This window comes from Lepus europaeus, chromosome 15, assembly GCF_033115175.1.
Source record: "Lepus europaeus isolate LE1 chromosome 15, mLepTim1.pri, whole genome shotgun sequence".
NCBI lineage: Eukaryota > Metazoa > Chordata > Mammalia > Lagomorpha > Leporidae > Lepus > Lepus europaeus.
This window is the reverse complement of record NC_084841.1, coordinates 40744976-40772909: the sequence shown is the minus strand read 5'-3', so window position 1 is coordinate 40772909 and position 27934 is coordinate 40744976. Positions and strand designations below refer to the sequence as shown.

At 40.5% G+C, this 27934-nt stretch overlaps 1 non-coding gene and 1 pseudogene across 1 annotated transcript; both read left to right on the top strand.

The window, feature by feature from the left end:
- LOC133774280 (actin-related protein 2/3 complex subunit 2-like) overlaps positions 1-27934 on the top strand; it is a 40504-nt pseudogene that overhangs the window by 6249 nt on the left and 6321 nt on the right.
- Positions 8516-8644, top strand: LOC133774734 (small nucleolar RNA SNORA3/SNORA45 family). Its single transcript, XR_009868132.1, has one exon. It is a non-coding gene; the product is annotated as a small nucleolar RNA SNORA3/SNORA45 family (small nucleolar RNA).

Here is a 27934-nt window from a genome sequence, read left to right as displayed (position 1 = left end):
TTATTTCACTAAGTATGATGTTTTCCATATACATCCATTTTGTTGTAAATTACCAGATTACATTTTTTTAACCACTGTGTAGTCTTCCATAGTGTACATATTCCATAATTTCTTTATCCAGTCTTCAGTTGATGGGCATTTGGGTCAATTCCATGTCTTAGCTATTGTGAATTGAGCTACAATAAACATGGGGGTACAGATAACTCTTTCATATGCTAATTTAATTTCCTTGAGATAAATTCCCAGGAGTGTGAAAACTAGGCTTTATTGAACCTCCTACTTTTATGCACATGTTGAGTTTACTCCTATGTGGATTTCTCAAAGAGGAATTGTGGATCAAAGGGTTTGCATACTTGTACATACATTTTAATTTTATTTGAAAGGCTGAGAGGGAGAAAAGGAGAGATAGAGATCTTTAATCCTCTAGTTCACTCCCTAAATGCCTGAAACAGCTTGGTCTTGGTCTGGGCCAGGCCAAAACCAGAACCCTGAAACTCAATCTAAGTGTCACATGTGGGTGACAGGGACACAAATGCTTGAGCCATCATCTGCTGCCTGCCAGGATGTACAATAACAGGAGACTGGATCAGAAGCAGAGGAGCTGGGACTGAAATCAGGTACTCCCCCATGGGACGTGGGCATCCCAAGTGGTTAACATCATGCCAAATGCCTTTCTCACATTTTTACATTTTAGATTTTGGTAAATATAGTCAAATCAATTTACACTATTTGAGCATGCTTGTTTCCATTTGTCAAGACTTAATATTTAAATAGTTATTAAACTAAAAGTCATCTGACGGTGGAAAAATATTTCATTATTGCTTTGGTTTGTATTTCTCTAATATAGAGAGTTAATGATCTTTTTCTCAGTCATACTGTCAACAGAAGGTACTTTACACAGAAACTTTGGTTTTTATTTATCTGTTTAGTTTTATTATTTGAGAGAGAGAGCGAGAGCGAGAGCGAGAGAGAGAGAGAGAAAGGTGCTCCCATTTTCTGGTTCCCTCTTTGAAAGCCCACAGTGGCTAGGGCTGGGAGGCTGAAGCTGGGAGGTGGATCTCAATCCCACGTGAATGGCAAGAACCCAAACACTTAGTCCTCACCACTTCCTGAGAGTCTGCATCTGCTGGAATCAGAAGCCAGAGCCAGGAATCAAACCCAGGTGTTCCAATATATGATGCTGGTATCTTAACCACTGTGTTAGTGGTGAGGCTGAACACCCCAATGAGTTTCAAAATGTTTTATGTTTGACGATATCACTGCCCAGTCTATAAACTTTCATTTTTTTAATTTAGCAGGTACAGAGGCCCAAGGACTTGGGCCATTTTCCACTGCTTTCCCAGGCCATAGCAGAGAGCTGGATCAGAAGTGGAGCAGCCAGGACAGGAACCGGCACCCATATGGGATTCCAACACTGAATTTAGCAGAACTCTTCAGAGTCAATTGTTCAATTCAGTCAACAAGCATTTATCACCCAATGGCTTTATACAGCATTGTGCTAGGTGTTGGGACTTTGTAGTTGTACAATATCGAGTCCCTGCCCTCGTACCCATGGGATGGTGAGAAGGAAGGCAGACTTGCAAAGAAAATAAGTGCAGTAAAAATGTTATAGATGTCACATGACACAAATTGCATGCATAAGAATATTGGATTGTGGGGTTGCTTATCAATCATTTTAGAGGAAGAAAGTTTGCAAAGAGCGTGAAATTTCATTTCTCCAGTGTTAAATACAATTTATTGAATGCTGCTATTTTTCAGCTTACTGTTCTATCTGTAAATTTGGCTCTTTACAAATTTAAGTTAGAAATTATCGCTCATGGAACTAATTCTGAAGACCAGGGAACTACGAACAAAGATTCTTTCAGGTAATTTAGTATTTCAACACTTAGTGCCTTTTAGTGTTTAATTGCAATGCTGCCCTCCTTCAACTAGATCAGAACGCTTTGACAACTTCTATGACCTCCTGCTGTGCACATTCAAGCAGCTACACTCAGACGCACACAGACAGAGTCACACAGACACAGCAGAGCCAAGTGGCATTATGAGAAAGGACTAGACAGGATGTGACTTGGATGTTACTTAGGCAAGGAGGAGAGGCCCACACTCCTGAGGTCTCTATTTGCCAGATCTCTATTTGTCGGAGATCTGAGGTCTCTATTTGCCAGCTGAATCAGGGACATGATTTAACACACTAGTGCCGCACTTTCTTAAGGAGAACCATAGAGACTTGAGTGAATTAGTAGGCTAGTAATTGCCTCACTGCTGTTCAGGATCAGGGCTGATGTTTGGGTATCTTTATGGAAAACTATAAAACTCAACTTACTTGTACAAAAGTCACTGATAATTAATTTTCTTTTTCAAGTGGAAAGCAGGGCGAGAGGTTCAAATTTACTGAGAATGAAATCCCCAGGGATTTAGGTTGGCAGGAGGGTAGGTAGTCATATATCTTTTAAAGCACAATCTTAGTGAAATAGGCCAAAAAGTAGATAAGGGGTGGCCAGGATTCCTGGTCAAGCCAGCACAGAAAGACACAAAATGCCTGCATCCCAGCGCTGTGCACTCAGTAAAGCCCCTCTAGGTGGGGGAAGGGTGTCAGAAATGTGATAAAGCATGAAATACAATAGCATGTGCAATAGCTTGTAAATTGTGAGCCATAAGGCACAGGGATATTATTTCTGTAAAAATATAAATGTCACTGATGGGCATTGAATTTCAGTTATAGAATGGGTTTATAAGCAGCCCTCTGGTTAGGAGAGACCTTGCCATGAGGCTGTGTTTACATAGCAAGTACCATGCTTTGTTTAGACGATAGGTAGGTTGGGAAGAAAGGCACTAAGGTGATGGACACTACAACACTATATACATTTCCAAAGACACCCCAATGGCACCGCCACTGAACCTCACAAATATCTTGTCAAAAATAGATGCTGAAAACAAAGATAAACTATGACCGCCATCTTGTGGCGGGATCCACCAACACCAAGTTGGACTGAGTGTGAAGTGGTGGTGGTGGGGGAAGGGTGCAGGAGATAAAAGCCCCAGACACACACACCCCCACACACATTTTCTCACTTGAGGATTCTGGTAGGGCCTACAGGGGAGAGAAAATCCCTCAGATACAAACTATGGCCCCTGCTTAGAGAGATCTTTTACCTGAGCCTGTAGAGGAGGTTTTCCTTAATTTGATTTAGGTTTCTAGAGTGTGGAGAATCTGGAGTAGTTTTGAGGGCGCATTTGTCATTCCTTATCTCTGTGTTTCCAGATCCCCTACCTTGGGAAGGTGTTTTTCTCACATTCTCCAGAGTTCAAAGAGCTTACTGAATAACAGAAATTCAGTATTTATTCTTCAACATTATTCCATTCTATACCACACCAGAGCACATTTGTTTCACAACATTTAATTAGATTTCCCGGAAATGGAAAAGCCATTTGCTTTTTTATGGATTTACTATCAGACTGAAACCCAAGAACATTTCCAATAGTTTAATACAAACCAGTCATACTGACTTAAATTAAAGGAATGTGTTCAAAGTAGAAATAACACTGATAAAAGAGGCTTTTGATACATCCCGGATAGCACCCAGCCTCACAAGATGACATTTTGGTGAAAGGGAATAAGAGGTATCAAAGGGAGCTTTTTCTTTCTTGAAATATTTAAAGCATAGTTTGCTTTTCACTTGGCAGAACAACAACAACAACAACAACAAAAGAAACCATGTGGCCATTTTTCACTTTGCAAAGTATTCTTTACAGATTCCTGTCTAGTTATTCTTGGATGGCTTCATGGCACCGACACAGCATTCATCTTTTGAAAGTTCTTTATCAGGTCCAAATTGCTGTTGTTCATCCCATGAATGGGTAAGACACTTCATACTCTCCAGTGGGTGCAGCGTTTTATCTGACTGTAATGTAGCATGCCCAGGAATGTATCTTGCTGAAGACTATCTTTCTTTATGTCTAGAACTTTGCAGGGCTACAGTATTCTCTGTTTCTAATATCCAGGCAGAAAGATGATCAGATTGAAAATCTGGCAGTAGTACCTGGTACAGAGCATGACACAGAGTGCTCCAATGCAGAAGGGTCTGGCTGCTACCCTTGACTCTAAAGACAATACTGCAATTCTTGTTTGATGTCTACAACAGCTCATGTACTACATCATGACCCACAAGCTCAGCTCTTTGCTATTTGGGGACATAATTCTTTGTTATATGGGGGTGTGGTAGTTATTCCATGCATTAAAGAGGTTTAGCAACATCTCTGAGCTCCACCCACTGGCTGCCAATAGTATCCCCTGTTGTGGAAACAAAAAATGTCTTCAGATTTTGATAAATATTCTCTGGGTACTGAAAATCACTCCAATTTGTGAACCACTGCCCTAAACTGTGTTGATGAGATCTGGCTACAGACACTGGTTGAGTCAGCAATAGTAAATCATGATCCATGATATAAACACCATGGAGGTACTCTTCCGACCAATGCTATCTTCCTTGCCTATGGTATCCTCTAGGAAGGCTGACCATAAATATTTTTGCTGAAGTAGTTTTACAGAAAGTTGGGAGCAAAGTGATGAACAATAAGTCAGGGAAATGGTTCCTTTTTGTTTTATAGAAAAGGACAGTCACTTGGGAGTCATGCAGTCACTTGTAAAAAGCAGGTGTCCAAGAAATAGTGTGGTGTAATGGGAAAAAATTGGATAGGAAATCAGGAAACTTGCACTCTAAGCCTGGCTTGGCTACTGACCAGCTATGTCCCAATGGGAGTTCTCTTCACTTGGCCGATAACAAGGGGGCTGAACTAAGTGACCCATAAGGTTCCTTCTCCTCAGGTATGAATAAATTATGGATTTGTTTATCTTGTGAATAACCCAACATTATCTACTTTTGCAGATGAGGATCAGGGCTGTGAGGGAGTACAATAGAAGAATCAGGAAGGGGAGATTAGGAGTAGGGAAGGTAAGTTATAGGATCTGGGTAAGGCCAAGGTCTAAGATGAATGTAATGGAATTTGTGCTAAAGGGAGAACAAATCAGAAAGTATAAGGTAATAAGACACAAAAGCCATGCAATTAAAAACAACTTGTATATTTATTTATTTGAAAGACAGGGTGACAGAGAGGAAGAGAGAGACAGAGAGAGAGAGAGAGAGGGAGGGAGGGAGAGAAAGACATCTTTCATCTGGTGATTTACTCCCCAAATGGCTTCAATTGGTGGGGCCAGCCTGAAGCTTGGTGCCAGGAACTCCATTCGGTTCTCCCAGGAGTGTGATAGGGGCCCCATCTTCCACTGCTTTCCCAGGAGCTTTAGCAGGCAGCTGGACTGGAAGTAGAGCAGCCAGGACTTGAACCAGCACTCTGGTAGGGGATACAGTTGTCACAAGCAGTGGCTTAACCTGCTGCATTATAACACCAGCAATTTGCTGTTTCTGCTGCTGCTCCTGCTGCTGCTGTGTGTATGTGTATAGGCTGGGGTGGTGCAAATGAACCGCAGCTAACAAGCTAGTCAGCTGTCCCATGGCTCTTCAGGGAGAAGGATTTACTCAGAACAGGCTGTCTTGCCAAATGTGAAAGCCATGATCATAATCATAGGTTACTGACAGAATGGGCACTCATGGATGTGTATGGAAGCTCTCATAGGAGCATTCAACTGATTCAACTGCATGGTTTTATTCTGCAGATATATATGTCAAAACAGTCCATAAATATTATGTCTATTGGAAACCAATGTCATGATTCATTGACTAAAAGGGTAAAATTGCCCAAAAGATTCTGATATTCAATAGCACAGCAACCAGGGTAGGATATGTCTGGCTAGATTTTGAATGTTTGAAGAGTTTTCAGCCATTTTAGGTTTGATAAAAGAGAAACTCATTTTTGAAGCAGCCTTACCCTTACTTTCTAAACATGATGTGTATTTGAAAGGAAATTCAATCCATATGTTTTTTATTAATTTTACTTAAATCATCAAAATATTATTTCTTGAGTTGTTTGATGTCTAAGAAGTATTTAAGCCCTTTGAATAATTTTAAAAATATACATTTTTTTCCTCTCTAAAACAGGAAATCACTTCTTAAAGAGTTTAAATAGGTTTGGACACAAATGAGATTCAGCCTTGAAATCCTGACCCTGTAAGATTAGGGAAGGTTTGAAACTTGCCAAAATAGACTCTCCCATTCCTCCTTGGAAGTCAGTACCTTCTGATATTATATTGTCAGCAGAAATCGTTGGGCACGGTCCAGCAGAGTGACATGTTTTGTTATAGTATCCCTCCCAGGCACAGGGTTCAGAACCTCAGTCAACCTTGACTTCCCCCTGTCCTTCTGTGTCAGGTGGAGATCAAGTTCTCTAGCTGTTCCAGTGGTCTCTCCACTGTGATTTACATTGCCTTCCTTTCTCTCAGGCTTTTATCACCTGAAGCCCGGATGGCAGCGTTTACTAGCTAGTGGCTTCCTCCTTCCAGTCTCTTGCTGCACCAGTCAAATGTGCACACTGTTGTCTTTTATTTATTTTTAAAATGTATTTATTTTGAAAGGCAGAAAGAGAGGAGGAGAAAGAAATCTCCCATCTTCTGGTTCACTCCCCAAATGCCTGCAACAACTGGGCACTATTCAGGTACTCAGTCTGGCTCTCCCATGTGAGTGGCAGGGACTCAACTACTTGAATCATCATCTGCTACCTCCCAAGGTATGCATTAGCAGGAATTTGGAATAGAGAGCAGAGCTAAGACTCGAACCCAGGAACTCCGATACGGAATATGGGATGTGGGTGTCCCAAGTAGCATTTTGACTGTTGAGGCAAACCTCTACCCTCTCTTGCCTTTTAATCCCAAGCCAGGAGTCAGGAGCCAGGAGCTTCTTCCAGGTCTCCTATGTGTGTGCAGGGGCCCAAGCACTTGGGCCATCTTCTGCTGCTTTCCCAGGTGCATTAGCGGGATTAGATCTGAAGTGGGGCAGTTGGGATTCAAACAGGTGCATATTTAGGATGCTGGCACCATAGGCGGAAGCTTTACCCGTCACACTACAACGTCAGCCCTTAGAGCTGTACTTTATGTAGGCTTCTACTTAGACCTCCTCAGTCAGACAGAGCAGGGACAAGCACTTTGCGTTTTAATTAACAGTCTCTCCAGATGATTTGGATGTGTGCTCAAATTTGAGAACTGCTGTTGTCAAAGAAAGAGGCACATTTTAGACTTCTTGCATCCTCCGCAATGCCATGGCAAAGATGAAATGTAGAACCATAGCCTAGACAGCTCATAGCAAGAGTCTCGGGTGATTGCTGATGTCATAAATAAGAGTGCCAATTGTTAAATCAACAACAGGAGTCACTGGGTACATCCTCCCCTCGTAGGATCTCTGTCCTTAATGTGTTTTACTATGAAACTTAAAAACACTACTAGTCGAACAATACCCTATACCTTGTGCGGTTGTGTGAGTGCAGCCTGTTGAAATCCTTGCTTAGTATATACTAAGTTGATCTTCAGTATAAGAAGGTAATTGAAAATGAAACTCGATAAAGGGCGGGATGGGAGAGGGAGAGGGAGAGGGGAGGGCCACGGGAGGGAGGGAGGTTGGGGGGGGAAGCCACAACAATACAAAAGTTGCACTTTGTAAATTCACATTTATGAAATAAAAAAAAAAAAAGAAGTTACTAAAAGTTTAGATACTTTGAGTTTTAAAACAAGTTCTCCATGACATGCATAGAAGAGAATTGAAACACACTCAGAAGTTTGTTATGAAATTTTAGGAAATCAAATGTTACTCTTTCTTCCTCATTGCCTTGGAGGATTAGTTTGCAAATACATTGGTAATCCACTTGGAGAGAATTTCTTCGTTTTTTTTCTCCTTTTCCTTTCTTCAGCATTTTAGTGTCATTCAGCACTGAGTAATCAAATGATAGTGTTCAGTACATTATGTTTCCTGCATTCTTAAAATCTAAATCTGTAGTTGGTAGATGATCTTTTTCCCCCTTGGAGTTGTATGCTTGGTAGCCACATGTCAGCCTGGAGTATAGTTCCTTTTCTTCTACTTCTCATTAAAATCTTTTAATGCAGCTTAGACCTGTCATATAGAGATGAATGTTGTTACGCAATGTAAAAAATGGTATCCAGAAGGAGCTGGCACTGTGACATAGCGGGTAAAGCCACCGCCTGCAGTGCCGACATCCCATATGGGTGTCATTTCTAGTCCCAGCTGCTCCTCTTCTGATCCAGCTCTCTGCTACGGCCTGGGAAAGCAGTAGAAGACGGCCCAAGTCCTTGGGCCCCTGCACCCGCGTGGGAGACTGGGAAGAAGCTCTTGGATCCTGCCTTTGGATTGGCACAGCTCCGGCCATTGCAGCCATCTGAGGGAGTGAACCAGTGGATGGAAGACCTCTTTCTCTGCCTCTACCTCTCTGTTACTCTTTCAAATAAATAAATACATCTTTTAAAAAAGATGGTATACAGAAAGCTCAGCCCTTTGGATATATCTATACACGAATGGAGAGAAAAGTAAATGTAGCTCATTGCTCTTAAAGAAATGTAATCCAGGCTATAGTCACACCTGGATATTGGCTATTGCCTTAGTGTGCTACAGTTCTGGAAGAGTAACTGCCGACCTTATTCACTGGCTGGGGGCCTCATGGCACAGCCAGTCACCAGGTAGTGACATATTTCAGATAAAAAAAGAAATGTAAATATTTCAGTCTTCTCTTCCTTCCTCCAATCAAATTTTACACAGCACTGTAGTTTACAGACTTCAGCAATAAGGTGAGTTTTAATCCAATCATATTTTTTCTAGTTTTCAAGAAAGCAGTATGGTCGGGGATGAACCATGCAAGTTTCTGGCTTGGTTTCTGCCTATTGGGCACACTGCCTATTGGGCAAGTCCACGGTGGCCCTGAACCAGTCTGACGATGCTTGGACACAGGAGCCAAGGCACATGACAGAGGGCCAAAGAGGTCAAACTGTTTTTTTGTTGTTCCCTAATATTTATTTTCATTTGTAAGGCAAAGAAATAGAGACAGAGTGATAGATGTAGAAAGGCCTTCTATCTCTGCGTGTACTTCCTACCTCTCTTCAACAGCCAGAGTTGGGTCAGGCTGAAGCCATGAGCCTAGAACTCCATTTGGGACTCACATATGGGTGCCAGGCACCCAAGTACTTGATTCATCATCACCTGTTGTCTCCCAGGGTGTTCATTAGTAGGAAGCTGGACTGAAAGTGCACAAGCTGGGACTTGAACTAGGCACTCTGATACAGGTTGTGGGCACCCCACAGGGCTACTTAATTAGTGTAGTGTTGGAGAAGTAGTTTGTGCTTTGAAGATAGACAAACCTAGGTTTGAATTCCAGATCTCTCACTCAGCCATTTGCCTCATTCTTGTTTCTCCTTAGTGAATAAGGCACTTCATATCCATAATATAGGGTTGGGTTGTTGAAAGAGGTATTGATAATGTGAGTGCAGTACATGGCCCAAGTTAGATGTTTATGAAATGAAATTATTATTGTCATTCTCTGGTAATTACTGTTTGTAATTCTTTTATTTTTAATCTCAAAGACATAACTCAAATGAAGTCATCCCGTCCCTGGCTTTCTTTTAATTTCAGAGAGCTCTACTTCTAATTGTTCTCTTCTAATAGTAACTGTGTTATTTTGATTCAATGTGTTTTGAACATTTTTTTTTTCTTTTGCCTGTCCTCTGCTCTTGTTTCTTGAAGCTATACCACTTGTGTTTCTTTGAAGCAACAACAGTAATATCGTTTATTCAGAAACCAAGTCTGTCTGGACCATTCTTCTTTCATTCAACTCATGTTTATTGTGTTCTTACTCTGCTAGGCTCTGAGGACACACAAAGCATATACAGGGACTGATCAGAGAGCTGAATTAGAAACATGTTGTGACTAGAATCATCCCATTGTCCAAATTGTCCCTACAAACTCAGACTAGGGAATTGTTGACACAGGTACAGGCCCACATGGTGAGATTTTCCAGGACTTAATGGCACGTCCCCCACCTGTATGTAGTAATAGCATTCCCCTGACCTGTATGTAGTAATGGCATTTCCCCTACCTAAGCTGTCTCCACTACAGTCAGTGCTCAGTTGAAACTGTGGCTCATTCATTTTCTGATGAAGGAGAATGTGTGATAGAAGCAGTGTCTGCAGCATTCTCTGAACACAAAAGCAAAACGAAATTTATCAGGTCAGCAAAGCCATGCAGTAAAGAATAGGCAACCAGCAGAATAAACTCACAAGGTACTTGCTTTTTGGTTGAGAAAACCATGTAGATAGGACAAAACAAAGGGAGGCAGGACAAGGTGGAAGGCCTGGGGTCGTTAGGGTCTAAGCAAGTGTAGGGAATCTTTTTTTTTTTGCCAAGGGCCATTCGGATGTTTATAACATCACTCACGGGTCATACAGAATTAACAACGTAAAAATTAACCTGCTGTCGATTTATTGAATTTTCATTCTTACCTGCAGTTGCCTTAGCAGGGCCATACCAAATTATTTCTTGGGGCTTATGTGGCTCACAGGCCAGACATTCCCTACCCCTGGCCTCTTAGGAACTTTCAAGACGGCCCCTGTGATAATGGCTTCCTGTTTGTCACACTCAACGTTGAATAAATTTACCCCTGAAACCAACAGGGCATTGTGGAGATGACTCTCAAGGGTGACTCCCAAGGCTAGGTCACAAAGGGCATTGAGACTTCTGCCTTTCTCCCCCATAGCATTCTGGGAGATCTCCCAGAGCACTTGGGAGAAACCATGTTGTGAGGTCATAGGGAGAGCTCTTGTGGTGAAGTGAGGCCTCCTGGCCACAATCAGTGCTAATTAGCTGGGTGAGTGAGCTATCCTGGAGATGGGTTCTCCAGCCTCAGGGAAGTAAGTCTTCAGATGATAGCAATCTCAGCTGACATCAACCACAAGAGAAATACTGAGGCAGAACCACCAAGCTAAGCCTTGTCTAAATTCCTGGCCCACAGACACTGTGCAAGGTAATACATGCTTATCGTTTTATGTTACTAACTTTTTGGGTAATTTGTTAAACAGCAGTAGATAATTCATATTTGGGCCTAGCATGGGGCGCTAGATTCCTTGAGGAAAAGAGTGAAGTTAAAGAAGGAAATATTGAAAGGGAAGCTCCGGGAGGCCAAAGACTGACATTGTCTTCATACTTTTGCCCCAAACCAGTACTGTTTACACTTTATAAAGGGTATGCCGAGAAAGGGCTGGATGGAGGGAGAAAATGGATTCAATATCCAATTCCCAGAGTTTGTAGAAGAAAAAAAAAAAGCCAAAAAGATGGATGTTAGTTTGGGATGTACTCCTGAATATGAAGACTTGCAAATAGATCTGTCTTTCAACACTCTGTGAAGATTTGAAAATTGTTTGTTCACTGAGCAACCCTTGACTTTAATCAAGCTGTAGGGCCACTGTAGGTCAAAGAAGTCTCTGGAGACTCTTCTGTCCTTCTTTTTCTCCCCACACAAATCTTTAGTTAAAGCTACCGAGGACTATTTCACCTTTAAAAGTCAGCATGCCAACAAAAGCAGCACTTCCACAGTCCGCAAAAGGTTCCACATTCACTTAAACAGAAGGGGCTCTTTCTACAGTTATCTCTGTTAGATTATAAATCACTTTTGTACCTCTAGGAAGGACTTAAGTGACATATGAGCATTTAGGTAATAAGACCTTTATTAAAGATTAAGGTAATTTTTTTTAAAAAAGCAAGTTGCCTTTCTCTACATGATTTTTTATAGTTGTCAACTTTTTATGTGTTTTCAGTTAGGAGAAAGGATGAGTTACTTTGGAAAGGGGCAAGGCAGGAAATCACTAATGATTCATAGAACTTTTTCACATGCTGCTCTGACGAGTTTTAATCACAAATCTGGGTCCACTTGTATAACAAAAACATTAAAAGAGGGTATTTTAAACTGCGTCTTTTTATTAATCATGTATTTGGTCTTGTAAATAATACACGCAAGTACATCCTTGTTACGTCAGTTGGAAAACAGTGATTAACTGGCTGTTTAAGTAGGAGACAGAAGTATCTTGCAAATTTACATGTGCTTTTTAAATAGCTGTGTGCTTGTTCTGGTGTTATTTAGTTTGATTTAGTTAAATATTTTAAATTTTAGAATCTCTTGAATTGATTTTTAATTTTAAGGATCCTCTCTATTTTCCTTTGCCTTGAATGACAATTTTTAGGACTCTATAGATAGTTTTCTCTGCCACAACAGTCTCTTGAAAAGGGACATATTTATTTGAAAGAAATATACTTTGTTATTTCGAAGTCCCTTTGATATCCCTAAAGATGGTTTTACTTTAGTTTTCCCTTCAGCCTAATTCCCTTTCTCCTTTGTTTCTATGGGGATGAGGTAATCCTGCATTTGTAGAGTCTTTTGTGATGGAAATGACTGTGACCACACAGACGCAGCATAATATTTACTAGGAGTAAGAGAAAGAGAAATATCAATAGTGCTGCTCACCATGCATTAAGAAATACTTGTGTCCTTCGTTTCCAGAGAGAAACATGCCACTTAGCAAGTTCATGATTAATTTCAGTGACTAAAACAGCATGGGCACATAAATTGAGGACCAAAATTAAGCAAGGAATTGAAAATTAATTTAAAAATTTAATTATGGCAAGTAGGGGAAATGGTCTGATGTTAAGGAAGCCAGAGGCATTAACAATGCACTAATGTCATCCAGGAGTTCACTAGTAAAGGAAGAAAGTTATATAAAGCCGAACAAGCTCAACAGAGGGGTAGAATGTCCGAGTATCTGGTTCAGTAGTTGCAATGTGGATTCTAGACTGAGGGTCAGCAACCTTTTTTGCGAAAGGCTAGATAGTAAATATTTAAAGTTTGGAGGCCATCCATAATGTCTCTATCACAACTAATTAACTCTACTGCTGTAATAGACAGCAGCCACAGAGAGCGTGGAAATGAATCCATGTGGCTGTGTTATAATAAAATTTTATTCACAAAGACTGCAGACCAGGCTTGGCTTGTGGGCTATTGTTTGTTGAGACCTATTCTATGGTCTATAATTTTTCTAACTTATTTACTTGTAGATCAATGCATTTCATAATGGATTTGAAACTGCTTGCCAATATCTATACATTGCTGAATACTTAAAAATGTATATGGCAGTGTGAAGAGGCACTAGACCTGGAGAGATTTTTTTGCGGGTAGGGATGCAGTTGCCTCCAATTTACACTAGATTGAGTATGTCAATTGCTAGCACCTGGGAAATCATTTGGGCTCAAAGCCAGTGTTCTGGATCATTTGGTTTTCATTTTAGTGATTGTTAGGCATAACCCAGGCTGCGAACATGACATTTGTGAGCATCTTTGAGGCACAGTACTTAGCCTATCTCCTATGGATTATCTAGGAGAGACTAGGCCCAGTTCCCATCTGATTTTATGTGAACTTGGGACATTCTTAGATCCTGATGAGATCTTGACAACTAGAGGGGTGATAATTGTGAAGAAAATCTCTTGCATTCTACCTGAGGGTGATTAAACAATCCTACCTCACTCCTCACTCTCCTGGCCCCACTCTACTCACAACATGAAATGGGAAGAATGCACCTTCCTTAAATGTATATATCCTTTGACCCTGTAGTTCCTGTAATTGTAGGAATTGATCCTCAGACATTTTAGAGAAGCTGCCAAATATTGTTATATAATATTTGTGTTTCAACTTCTTTTATTAAACCACAAAAATTGGAAAGAAGCTAAATGTAAATATCCAACAGTAAGAGAGTGGGTGGGTTTTGGTATATATATGAGATGAAATAATGTTTTATCTTTTGAAACAGTTTTTGAAGATGTCAGGGAAATGCTGAATATAATTGTGGCAAAATAGAATATGTCACTAATACAGCAAAATGAATACAAGAAAATATGCTGTGGAGAAGACCACCAGCTTAAATCCCTTCTCCCTGTTATGTGGCAGCACTCCATTTCCCAACCTCTCTTGAAATTTTGTGTGGTCATGTGACTAAATTCTCTAGGTTTGATGTGTAAAAATCTCCCATGCATGTTTTTCTATGCTTTTTTTCTTTCTTTTAATATTTATTTATTTATTTGAAAGGTTGAGTTACAGAGAGAGAGAGAATGCATGAACACATACAGAGATATCTTCCATCTGCTGGTTCACTCTCTAATTGGCCACAATGGCCAGTGATGGGTCAGGCTGATGCCAGGGGCCAAGAACTCAATCCAGGACTCCTACATGGGTGGCATAGGCCCAAGTACTTGGACCATCTTCTGTTGCTTTCCCAAGTGCATTAGCAGGGAGCTGGATTGGAAGTGAAGCAGCAGGGACTTGAACTGGTACTCATATGGAATGTTGGTGTTGCAGGCAATGAAGCCACCTTTTTCCTTTTTTTACCATCTTTAGTGGATGGGATGTTGACACTCAGGGCGACTTTGGAAGTCCTGTGTTTAAAGTGGCAGAGCAGCCATCAGCTTAGGTTCCAGAATGATCATGAGGGGGTAAGTTGCTCTGCTGACGTGAACACTCCTCTGGACTGTTACTTGAAAGGAGAAATACATACCTGTGGTGCCCAATGCCTGATAAGGGAACAGATGCATGTGAGTGTAAACACCCACTGAGGACTTGTGGAAACATGTGATTTGGGGTAGAGTTGGCATGGTTTTTGGAACCCAAAGATTTTCATAGATAGGAGTATAAACTAGTGAATATTGTTCAAGTTTACTCCTTTGGTGATGAGTTCTGACCAAGACAGGGCTACCTATATTTTTGAAAATTTATACTTCAAGAGTATATGGGAGAGGTAAGGGTAAATATAAACAAATTTAAAAATACAGGCCTGGAAAAATATTAATTCATGTAGAATGTAAAAACCCAGGATGATAGAACCCAAAAGAGCCTTTGTGTTCTACATAATTTCTGAAAACTGAGTGAAAATTTTATTTTAATTTTCCTAGCAAACGAAGTGATTAATTGATTAACCCATCAGTTTCTTATATGGGCAAATCTTTCCCTTAGCAACTAGTTCTGAAAGAAATTTCTAAATGAGCCGGCGCCGTGGCTCAACAGGCTAATCCTCCGCCTTGCGGCGCCGGCACACCGGGTTCTAGTCCCGGTCGGGGCACCGATCCTGTCCTGGTTGCCCCTCTTCCAGGCCAGCTCTCTGCTGTGGCCAGGGAGTGCAGTGGAGGATGGCCCAGGTGTTTGGGCCCTGCACCCCATGGGAGACCAGGATAAGCACCTGGCTCCTGCCATCGGAACAGCGCGGTGCGCCGGCTGCAGCGCGCTACCACGGCGGCCATTGGAGGGTGAACCAACGGCAAAAGGAAGACCTTTCTCTCTGTCTCTCTCTCTCTCACTGTCCACTCTGCCTGTCAAAAATTAAAAAAAAAAAAAAAAAAAAAAGAAATTTCTAAATGGACCTTCATATAGAAGATGATATATGCAGCAATGTCCCTAAGAAATACCAGAAGGGGATTTGCAGCGCTGCCTTATAATTAATCAAAGTGACATTGAATTGAAATTAATCTTAGTGAAGTAGGTATTTGGCCTTGTGGTTAAACTGCCAGTTAGGACGGCCCTGTCCACCATCTAAGTGCTTGGGTTCAATGCCTGTCTCTGGCTTCTGATTCTGGCTTTCTACTACAGCAGTTGCAGTGAATGTTCAAGTAGTTGGGTTCCTCCCATTCACGTGGGAGACGTGGGCTGAATTCCTGGCTCGTATAGCTTTGGTCCCAGTCCTACCCTGGTCACAGCCATTGAGGGCATTTGGGGATTGAGCCTGTGGATGGGACCCCTCTTTCTTTCTGCATTCAAATGAAAGAAATTTGTAAATAAAAGCCCCAAATAAACAATAGTAAAGAAATTTGAAATAGGATATAGAAGTAGGTTGGACTATGAGACATAGGTGTTGATGGCCTTATTTGATTCAAGAATTAAACCTGTCTTTGGAGAACTGGTTGGAATTTCTGTCTTTTTTTAAAAAAAATATTTATTTATTTATTTGAAAGTCAGAGTTACACAGAGAGAGAAGGAGAGGCAGAGAGTGAGAGAGAGAGAGAGAGAGAGGTCTTCCATCCACTGGTTTACTCCCTAGTTGGCTGCAATGGCCGGAGCTGTGCTGATCTGAAGCCAGGAGCCAGGAGCTTCTTTTGGGTCTCCCATGTGGGTGTGGGGGCCCAAGGACTTGAGCCATATTCTACTGCTTTCCCAGGCTATAGCAGAGAGCTGTATCAGAAGTGGAGTAGCTGGGACTTGAACCAGTGCCCATATGGGATGCCAGCACTGCAGGCGGCGGGCCTTACCTGTTATGCCACAGCACTGGCTCTGGAATTTCTGTCTTTCCAAGAGTCTTGCGTTAAGGCTTTCTCTGCATAAGGCTGTTTTACAAACCAGGTAGCAGGTGGTTTTCTGGAGCCTTCTTGGTAGCTGCTGTAAACTCCCATCTTCTTCATTTGCCCATATGCCTGCCTGCAAAACTGCTGGCGAAGGGAAGGCATTTGGCTAGCAGATTCATCTGCTGCTTGGGATGCCTGCATCTTAAAGAGTGTCTGAGTCCTGCCTGCTCCAGTTCTGATCCAACTTCTGCTAATGTGCACCCTGGGGAGCAGCAGATGAGGACTCATGTACTTGGGACCCTGCCACCCACGTGGGAGACCTGGATGGAGCTCCTGGCTCTTGGCTTTCTCTCCTTCTGTGTGTGCTCTGCCTTTCAAAGTAAGTAATTACATAATAATAATAAAACTGCCAGAGAATAATAGCTTCTTCTCTACTGCCTTCTCGGTCTTGGGGGGGGGTGTGTTTGTTTAGCTGACAGAATTTAACCTGGACCCATGGTTAAAAGGGACTCTGGGTGTATTTCTGGGCCATCTCCTTGTGATGCTGTAGAAAGCATACTAGAAGGGAGATATAGTGTGGAGTAGATAACTGACCACCTGGCACACTGCAGTTATGTGGCAGATGTCCAAGATGTAAGATAACAAACAGACATGTAAACTGAGTCGCTAATGATAGGTGATTGTAATATCATTTACTTCAAAATCACCTCCAAATTATTAAAAAGTTAAAATTATAATTTATTTTTATTTTTATTATTTTATTTTTATTTTGACAGGCAGAGTGGACAGTGAAAGAGAGAGACAGAGAGAAAGGTCTTCCTTCTGCCGTTGGTTCACCCTCCAATGGCCGCCGCGGTTGGTGTGCTGCGGCCTGCGCGCCGCGCTGATCCGATGGCAGGAGGCAGGGGCTTATCCTGGTCTCCCATGGGGTGCAGGCCCCAAGCACTTGGGCCATCCTCCACTGCACTCCCTGGCCACAGCAGAGAGCTGGCCTGGAAGAGGGGCAACTGGGATAGAATCCGGTGCCCCGACCGGGAGTAGAACCTGGTGTGCCGGCGCCGCAAGGCGGAGGATTAGCCTAGTGAGCCGCGGCGCCGGCCAAAATTATAATTTTTAATAATATGTAAAGGTGAAGTGATCTATATTGTGTATAATAGTATACTGAGTATTTATAGAACTAAAAGTTCTACATTACTAGGTTTAAATGGTGTCCCCACATAAATGTTAAGTATGTGAGATGATGGGTGTATGAGCTTGATTCAATCATTCCATGATATACACATAAAGCAAAACATCACATTGTACTCCATGAATATTTACAATTTTATCAAGTATCAGCAACCACTAGAGTGTTTGCTATTTTAAGATTGCAATATGAGACACGAAATTGGATAGGTATTTAAGATGCTACTTGGGATGCCTGCATCCCATCCATATTGGAGTGCCTGAGTTTAAATTCCTATCTATTCCTGATTCCGGCTTCTTGCTAATATGCATCTTGGGAGATAGCAGGTGATGACTCAACTAGTTAGTCCCTGTCACCCATGTAGGTGACCCAGATTGAGTTCACACTTTCTAGCTTCAGCCTGACCTTGAGAGACCCAGTTGATGAGATCACTGTCTGTCTCTTTATGTCTCGCTGCTTTGCATATAAGTAAATAAATAAAAATTTAAAAATTAAATAAATTCAAATTATTAAAAACCAAAGAAAAACATAATATGTTTGGCACTGGTTTCTGAAATGCTAGTGCTTTATACCAAATCATTTACAGAAATGGCTAAACAAAATGTTTGCTTGTACAAAAAATTACTTTCATGGAATGCAAAGGGGAAAAAGGCACACACCCACCACAGAACAAAGGTGTGTCGGGGAGACAAGAGGGATTTTGTGGGGCCAGTGCTGTGGCATAGAGGGTAGAGCCTACATGTGCCAGCATCCCATATGGATGCTGGTTCATGTCCCAGCTGCTCCTCTTCTGATCTAGCTCTCTGCTATGGCCTGGGAAAGCAGTAGAAGATGGCCCAAGTCGTTGAGCTCCTGCACCCACACGGGAGACCCAGGAGAAGCTCCTATCTCCTGGCTTCAGATCAGCTCAACTTCAGCCATTGCTGCCAACCAGGGAGTAAACAAGCAGATGGAAGACTTCCTTCCCCTTTACCCACCCTGCCTCTGCCTCTCTGTAAGTCTGCCTTTCTGATAAATAAATAAACCTTTTTTTTTTTTTTAAAAAAGAGGGATTTTGTAGGACCAAGGGAGATTTGTATATGAGGGTACCTCGAAAAGTTCAAAGCAAATTGATTAATATGCAAGTTTATTTTGGTGCAAAATGTTTTGAAATTATGCACTTTTTTTAATAATAAGAATTTTCTATGAACATAGTGAAGACTCTTCTATAATCTGTAAGTTTCAAAATATAAAATTTTATATACTATTTATGTAATTATAAAGAAAGAAGTAATAGAACTATCCTGGGAGATAATAATAGATTATCCTGGGATAATTAGTGCCTTAACACTAATTAGGGCCGGTGTCATGGCTCACTTGGTTAATCCTCTGCCTGCAGCACTGGCATCCCATATGGGCACCAGGTTCTAGTCCCGGTTGCTCCTCTTCCAGTCCAGCTCTCTGCTGTGGCCCAGGAAGGCAGTGGAGGATGGCCCAAGTGCTTGGGTCCTGCACCCGCATGGGAGATCAGGAAGAAGCACCTGGCTCCTGGCTTCAGATCGGCGCAGTGCCGGCTGTGGCGGCTATTTGGGGAGTGAACCAATGGAAGGAAGACCTTTCTCTCTCTTTCACTGTTTATAACTCTACCTGTCAAATAAATAAAAAAAATTAGTGCCTTAACATATACATATGTTTAGACAAATTTCTATGATATTGTGCCATGTGGTGGCTACTGAGGGTAATGAATGGTAAAAAGCTTGAATTCTATTCCAATTTCTGCATCAGTACTCTATGGTATATGACTGGGTAAGTTTTCCCAGTTGTGAAACAAGGGGATTGTGTTAGTTGACTTCTAAGATTCATCTCAAAACAGAAAGCCTATAATTCTGAGATTTGTTGGAGAGAAATCTTAGAAGCATGGAACCATTCTGGATTTGTAGAGGAAGTAGTCCAAGGATGCTTGTAAGCAGGAGGAGTTGTCTGCAGTTGAGAACATTCTTTGTCCACACTGAAGTTTCACTAAATTTCAGCCCACTTCCAATGAGATGCCCCAGGTTATACTGAGAAGGTTGTCCTTATATCTGTGAACCAAGCTTATAGTCACCTACATTGCATCTGCATTGTTCTCTTGGTTGGTTATGTATGATGGGCATCCTTTCTGAAAGTTTGGGTCTATGCTATATGGCTTGTTGAATATTAATCCTAGTCAAGTGTCATACTCAAGTACAGCTGTGGAGATGCATTATCTTCTTGATTCCATCAGAAAGAATCTAGATGTGAATTCTTGGGGTTTCACTATTACTTGCTATTCCAGATCAAATTTTGCAAACAATTTATATATGAACAGAGGTCCTACCTTTTGAGGAATAGAAAGACTGAAAATGAAGGTACAGATCCTTGAAGTAAAAGTGAAACCAGACATCTTATTTATGTAATCCAAGGTCATGAAATATGTAGAGACCAAACAACATATCAGAAGGTATTTTAGCAAAAAAAGCCTACTGTCACAGTTTGCATGTAGTAACTGAAGTTTGCTGTTATTTGTTATAACATATAGCTTATGTCTGTACAATTTCTGAGGTAGTATTATTAACTTTTGGTATTTATTACACATCAATTATGCCTTCAATACTGTATATTATATAGCAGAGTCTGTTAGAGATGCTGTTCTTTAAAAAAAAATCTCAAAAAATACTTAGAAAGAAGGATGACACAGATATAGTGACTAAAATGGAGTTTTGTATGTTCATGAGTAAAAATGGTCAGTATAGTTGTTAATTCTACCCAAATCAATTTATAAAGTCAACTCAAAACCTAGTCAAAATACTAGCAAGCTATCCTTTCTTTCTCTCTTTTTGACAAGCTGACTATCTACTTTATGTGGTAATGCAAAGGATCTAGACAAATCAAAACAATTTTTAAAAAGATGAACAAAATTGGAAGACTTATGTGATCTAATTTTAAGAATGATGATAAAACCACAGTAACCTATGAAGTGTGGTTTTGGTCTAAAGATAAACAAATAAATCAATGGGATAAATAGAAAGTCTAGGAATAGACTCTACATAATGCAGTCATTACTTTTTAGAAAAGATATCTAAATAATCCAGCGGAAGAAAGAGTGAACTTTTCAACAAATCATGCTGGAGGAATTGAATAGTTGTGTGCAAAGAAATGAACCTCAACCCTTACATCAAATCCTATCAAAATATTACCTTAAAATGGGTCATATGCATACATGTAAGAGCTACAACTATAGAATGATTAAGTAAAAATGTGAGAAAACCTTTCGGATGGTGAGCTTATTGAAGATAGGGACCTACCATTTTTTCTTTTAATTTTTGTCTGCTCAGCACTTAGCATGCTATTTGGCTCTTAGAAGCTATCCAAGAAATGCAGAACTCAGGCTGTGCTCTGTGGTTCCAAAATTGCTGATGAGCAGAGAACTCAGACTGATGCTCTTGTACTTCAGCTGCCTGCTATATTCCTTCAGGGTTTGGCATCCCTTCTTTACTTTTGTACTGGTAGGGAATAGAGAACTTCAGAAACATGAACCCCCTTTGGAGGAAGGTCTTTGATGCACCTCCCCTTGGATTTGCCCAGGGCATTTATGAGCTGACAAAATGGGATCCCCAATCTTGGAACACAGCTTGGTATCTCCTAGTAGATCCAACATCAGGTTGAATCCAGTGACTCATTGCTCCCAGGCCACCCATGCTGAAATCCTGAGAAAACAGAGCAAGCCAGAATGCTGAGGTTTACTGGTGAGAGGGTGGCTCAGCCATGGTAAGAGTTGTTCCAAAGGAAAATAGTGAAGGGCACTTAAATCACCATAAGCAAGTAAAATATTTATTTTTAAAGTATGCACAGGAAGGATGTGATTCTATTTTTATAAGAGGGGCAGACTTTCTTCATTTCCTGTCCTTTAAATTAGAGGTCTCCAATTTATTTGGCTCATAACCTAGACAAGCACTGGGAGGAAATACTGCAACTGGCAACTTATTTTTTTTTCTAATCTTTCCTTCATTGTAGTTTCACCATTATTCTCCCTATTCTCTAAGCACAAGCGACATCTTCATGTAAGACTTGAGGTGAGCAAGTCCATGGTTGAGTCAGGATTGGAGCCAGGACTAGCTGAGTTCTCCTGGAAAGCTGTTGTCATTGACCAATACAGATTCTGCTCTCTACAGGACTGTGGTGCTATTTTAGCACATGCTAGAAGCAAATGGCTGGAGATTAGGGGGCATCAGCTTATTTAGGAGCAGTTGAAGACTATACCTTGTGTGTCTATGAACCTCAGATCCGTGCCTACTTAGTAAAACTCTAGGCGTCACATATTTTTCCTTGGTAGGTTTTATTATTTTTTTCCATTATGATTTATATATTGGTTTGTTTTATGGTGATAGAGGTTTTATTTTTGGTGATACCTTTCTTTACTCCATGGAACACCCAAAAAATACTGCCGGAGAAGTAATTTTTGATTCAGGTCAAGGTTACTCTAAAACTAGATGATTTAAAAAAAGTTTTATTTTTATTTATTTGAGAGGCAAAGTTAAAGACAGAGAGAAAGAGATACAGAGATTTTCCATCCACTGATTCGCTCCCCAAATAGTTGTAATGACTGGAGCTGAGCCGATCTGGAGCCAGGAGCTTCTTTCAGGTCTCCCACATGGGTGTAGGAGCACGCACTGCTTTCCCAGGCACGTTAGCAGGGAGTTGGACTGGAAGTGCAGCAGCTGATACTTGAACTGGTGTCCATATGGATGCCAGCACTATAGGTGGAGGCTTAATTTACTATGACACAGTACCGGCCCCAAAACCAGAAGATTTTAACCAGAAGAGCACCTGTCCTAAGGTCTAGAGTTACTCTGAATGTTGTCCTGCCACATGGCAGCACTTGGATGATTCCACTCCACAACTCTACAGTTACAGACAACAATGGTTTAAGTAAGAGCTGTGACAGTGATGATGGTACATTGGAGAAACTTGGGAATCAAATAATTCAGCCCCTTCACCAAAAATAACCATTCCTATCTGCTTAGACATCGTATGCATTGTACAAAAACTCATGATTGGGATTAATATAGCAAAAGATTATCAGACAAACTGAAGGTATGTGTGTACATGTGCATATTTTAAAAAGTTCCTAGAAAAATGTAGTTAAAAGATAAGCTTGCGGCTGGCACTGTGGTGTAGCATGTAAAGCTGCTGCCTGCGGTGCCAGCATCCCATATGGACACCAATTCGAGTCCTGGCTGCTCCCCTTCTGATCCAGTTCTCTGCTATGGCCTGGGAAAGCAATAGAAGATGGCCCAAATCCTTGGGCCCCTGTACCCACATGGGAGGCCTGGAAGAAGCTCCTGGCTCCTGGCTTCAGATTGGCCCAGCTCCAGCCATCGTGGTCATGGCCATTTGGGGAGTGAACCAGAAGATAGAAGACCTCTCTCTCTCTTGCTCTCACTCTCTCAGTCTGCCTCTGCCTCTCTGTAACTCTTTCAAATAAATAAATACATCTTTAAAAAAAAAAGATAAGCTTATTTTAGGATTTTTTTTTTTTTAAGATTTATTTATTTGGGGGCCAGTGCTGTAGTGTAGTGGGTAAAGCTGCTGACTGCAGTAGTGCCAGCATCTGATATGCGTGCAAGTTTGAGTCCTGGCTGCTCCACTTCTGATCCAGCTCTCTGCTATGGCCCGGGAAAGCAGTAGAAGACGGCCCAAGTCCTCGGGCCCCTGCACCTGTGTGGGAGACTGGGAAGAAGCTCCTGGCTCCTGGCTTCAGATCGGTGCATCTCTGGCCATTGGGGCCATCTGAGGAGTGAACCAGAGGATGGAGGACCTCTCTCTCTCTCTCTCTCTCTCTCTCTCTCTCTCTTTCTCTCTCTCTATGTAACTCTGACTTTCAAATAAATTTTTAAAAAGAGTGACAGTGAGAAAGGGAGGGAGGGAGGGAGAGAGAGAGAAGGGGATCTTCAATTTGTTGGTTCACTCTCCAAATGGTCACAACAACCAGGGTTGGTCTGAGCCAAAGCCAGGAGCCAGGAACTTCATTTTGGTTTCTTATACTGCTACCACGTGACAACACTGAGGCTTTCCTGTAAAAATTACTACTTGAAAAGCAATGTATGTTGATGATTCTAATATGAACTAGGAGAAATTTCACCTGGAGTCAACAGTGGCTTTTATATGTCTGACCTGTCCTCAGTATTGCAATTTCACCTTGTCTTATTCTATTGGGGCCACTACAGCAAACTCCCACAGAATAGGTGATATAAACAATGGACATTTTTCCCCCTCATGGTTCTGGAAGCTAGAAGTCTGAGATCAAGGTGCTGGCAGGGTCTGGTTCCTTGTGTGTGTTTTCTTTCTGGCTTTCAGATGGTAGTCTTCTTGCTGCATGTTTGTGATGGACAGGGTGAGATCCTTGGTTGCTTTCTCTCTTCATAGGGTCAGTAATCCCATTATAGGGGTTCTAACCTTAGGATTTCATCTAAATCTATTTATCCCCCAAAGGCTTCACATTCAAATTCCATCATGCTATATATTAGGACTTAAACTTTGGAGTGACACAAACATTGAGTCCATAGTCTACCTCTTGTTCCTACTAACATGTGGGTTCTTTCCATGACTTTAATGATCATAAAGCACAGGCACCTGTATACGATTTCAACTGTGCTCCTCATTATTGGTCCCCAGGAGTAGAAGGTCTTGTGAATTTTATGTATTTTCTCTCAAGGGAAAGTTATATAATTGTGATTAAAATATTGCATCCAGATTTTATGTTAAGAATTTCTCAGCATTTAAATCTATTGGGGATACCCTGAATAGCACATCAGCAGGAGTAATATTTTTAAACTATGTCCGACTGGAAGGATTTTACCATTTACTTGTAGTATAAACAGATTTTATCCAGCACTTACCAACAACTTGACCTACATTTCATATGGTACAACAAAAAAATTCAGTGAAAAATAGAAACAAAGAATACTGTATTTAAAGCTAGAAATACTTAAGAGAGGGGGTGTTTATAGGTACTTCTCTTCTATTTACTGTCTTAAAATGGAGGCAGTACCAATGAAGATTTTAGGATTTTATTTCTGCCCACATTTAAAATGCTTGGAATAAACACATGTGGTTTACTTTTGTAAAACGTTTATAGAGCACAGTTAAACAGTGTCCATGTCTAGGGTTAACCTTAAACTATTCTGCATTTTACTGAAGTAGAGTGTGATCCCCTGAGTAGGGTCAGACAGTAGGTGCATTTATACAATGCTTTTTATTCTAAGCCAGTTTCATTAATTCTATTGTAGCTTCCATCCGTAGTTCAGGGATAGCCATTTGGGATGGATGACTTTTATTGTTGTTTCCTCTTTCTTTTTTGGGTAGAAGACAGAGGTTGTCAAATATTGTGAAAGGAAGAGCTTTCCTTTCCTTTTCCTTCTAATAGTACAACTCTTATGGGGAAGTAGGCTGCTGTCTCAGGGAAAGATCAAGTAGGCTTGTTGGGCCTTTGGTTTGTTGCTTACCTAATGATCTTGGGGAAAAAGCCTATGGATGAGAGTTGTTCTGTGTTTCTGCAGCTTTCTCCAAGGAGGAGGTGGATGAACATTTCTTGATGCTGGGTCTCAGTCTGTTCCTGCCTCTTCGTGTCACATTTGCTTTTCTTCCTAGGACTCCATTCTGTCACATTATTCTGTGGTCAAAATCTCAGAACTTTTTTTGTCAAGTCTTCTTCTTCTTCTTTTTTTTTTTTTTAGTTAGAGGCCGAATTTCTTATTTGCCTCTACTCCTTTTGGTATTGTTCTTCCTTTGAAATACACAGGGATGTTGCCTTGCGTTGAGAACTTGGAGGAACTTGAGACAGAGTGTTTCGATCAGTGTAGGCTGATATAACAGAACACCTTAGACTGGTTGCCCAGGCAACAAGCATCTATTTCTCACAGTGCGGAAGACTGGACCTCTGAGGTGAGGGAGTCAGCACAGTGGGGTTCTTGGGGAAGGCCTTCTTTCTGTTGAGAGATGGTGTTCATCTTCTTGTATTCTCAAATGGTGGAGAGCGGAGAGAGAGAGAGAGAGAGAGACAGAGAGAGAGAAAGCAAGCTCTCTCACGTCTTTTTTATGGGTCCTAATCCTGTTCTTGAGGCTTCACCCTTATGAGCTAACTATTCCTTAGGCCCTACCTTTTAAAGCCATTACACTGAATTTTGGTAAGATACATTCTGTTCATAGCACAGAGGAAGAGAGGACAAAATTCCTAAATAACAAAGGAGAAACTTTATTTTACAAAGTTTTAAAATACTACTGAGTTTTTGGCTGGGGAATCTTTGGGTCATCTTTGCACCTTTATCAGTCAACCAGTAGGATTTGTAGACAGATCCAGTTCCTCCTCTTTTGCTGTACCACCAGGCAATGAGAGCTTTCATAACTTATTTACTTAAAATCAGTGCAGTTTTTTATAAATTAGTTTTTAGAAAAAAAACTGAGAAACCTGTGGGTGATTAAACATCTAATTAGATTAGTCTATTAGAACTCAGGTCTATTTTTTACTCATACATTTTAATGTATATAAGGGTTAGTTTTATGATCAGTTTTGTAACAAGTGAAATATTTTCTGGAGATATTTCAGATGTGCCTTAGAAAAATCTGTCTGGTAATTTTTACTTAACTGCATATAAAATGGAAGCATCATCATTGAATCTTAATCATTCTATCTTGAAGGTGAAGAGTGGGAACAATATGACAGAAGAAACAGTGATTTTGATTTTAGAAATTCTTCATATTTTTGGAAGTATGTCCAAATTGAAATAACCTAAAAGTTCAACACAAATACATTGGTTAAATAAACTAAGGTTGTCAATATAATGCTGAACTGTATATTCGATTATTAAAAATAGTGTTGCAATATGTATTTGCTGATATAGAATATCTTGATATATAAGTATTATTAAACTTGAAAAGTGAAGTAACAAAAATGCACATATATTATAACACTCATAAAGAGGTTATATAAATAAGAAAAGTTTCCTTAAATGCATAAGAAAAGTTCTAGAGTAGTATTATTCTGTAGAAATATAATAAATAATACAAATATAATACTAAATGCAAGCTATACAGGTCATTTAAAATTTTCTAATTGTCACACTTAAAAAAATAAAAAGAAACAAGGGAAATTAAATATAAATATTTTATTTAAGTAAATATAACCATGAGATTATAATTATAAATATATTTAAATACAGATACACTCTAAGTGAATGTAAAAGTATTATTTTAATATAACTGATAAAAGTATGTTAATGAGAGGTATTACATATTTTTCTACATTTTCTGAAGTCCAATGAGTATTGTACCACTAAGCACATTTCAATTTGGCTAGCTGTATTTCAACTACTCCATAACCTCCTGTGGCTAGTGGCTCCTGCATTGAAGAATGTAGAGCTAAAAGGACATGCCTGAAAATATTAATAGTGGTTCTCTAGAGATGGTAGAAATACGAATTCACATTTTTTGCTTGCTCATATTTTCTAGTTTTATAATAACATTTTTGTGAAAAGATAAGAAAACCATATTTAACTTAGAATATTGTATGAAGGAACTTCAGCTTCTCTGGTGAAACTCCTACTTGTTCATCTAAGAAACCTTCTAGAGGAAAGAGTTGTAGCCTTTGTTTTTGAGGTGGTTAAAGTTTATGAATGGGCATTCTTATATCAGTACTACAGGCATTTCAGGGTACTGTGTGTGTGAATGGAGCTGGTATGTGAAGGGTTTACTGTGGACTTTGTCAATACCCACAGTCTTTGGTGTCATCATGGCTCTAAGATCACACACTAGATCTTTCACTAATGATCAGTAGCCTAAAGTTTTAGCCTTGAGTCTCAGTCAATTCCATTTTTCTTTACCAATGTATCCTCCCAATTGTTAGCCCAGGATGACCGACTGGACTGAACATAAGACTTAGGCTAGATAGTTCTTGGGTCGAGTTGTAGAGGTTAAGCATGAGCATTTCAGAACGCTTGGGGCCAGATTCCCATCAGAAGCAACCTCTTGAGAATTTGGAGTGCTCAAGAATTAGCCAAGTTAGGGTCTAGTTCAGTATTCTTATGAAATGACACATTGGAATTATCCTGTCAGAGGGAGCTATGGAATGCACCCTACCACATGGTTATAAGTGTTGAGTTGTAAACAGTGGGGCTGTTCAGATGCCGAATGGAGTCATTTGGAGATCAGTGACACTTTGCACACTATCATTTGTGTGGCCTCACAATAACATTTTGTACTTTGGGTCCTTTGGTTTATGTCAATGATGTTCCAAATGGATGGCCTAAGCCGTTCTAATTCCCTTAACGTTTATTATGGCAAAACTAATTATGATAAATTCATTTGGAATTAACTCTGTTGCCCTAAGTACCTTATCAGATTTCTACCCACAATTCATTATTAAGTTTTCAAGAGATTTCCAAAT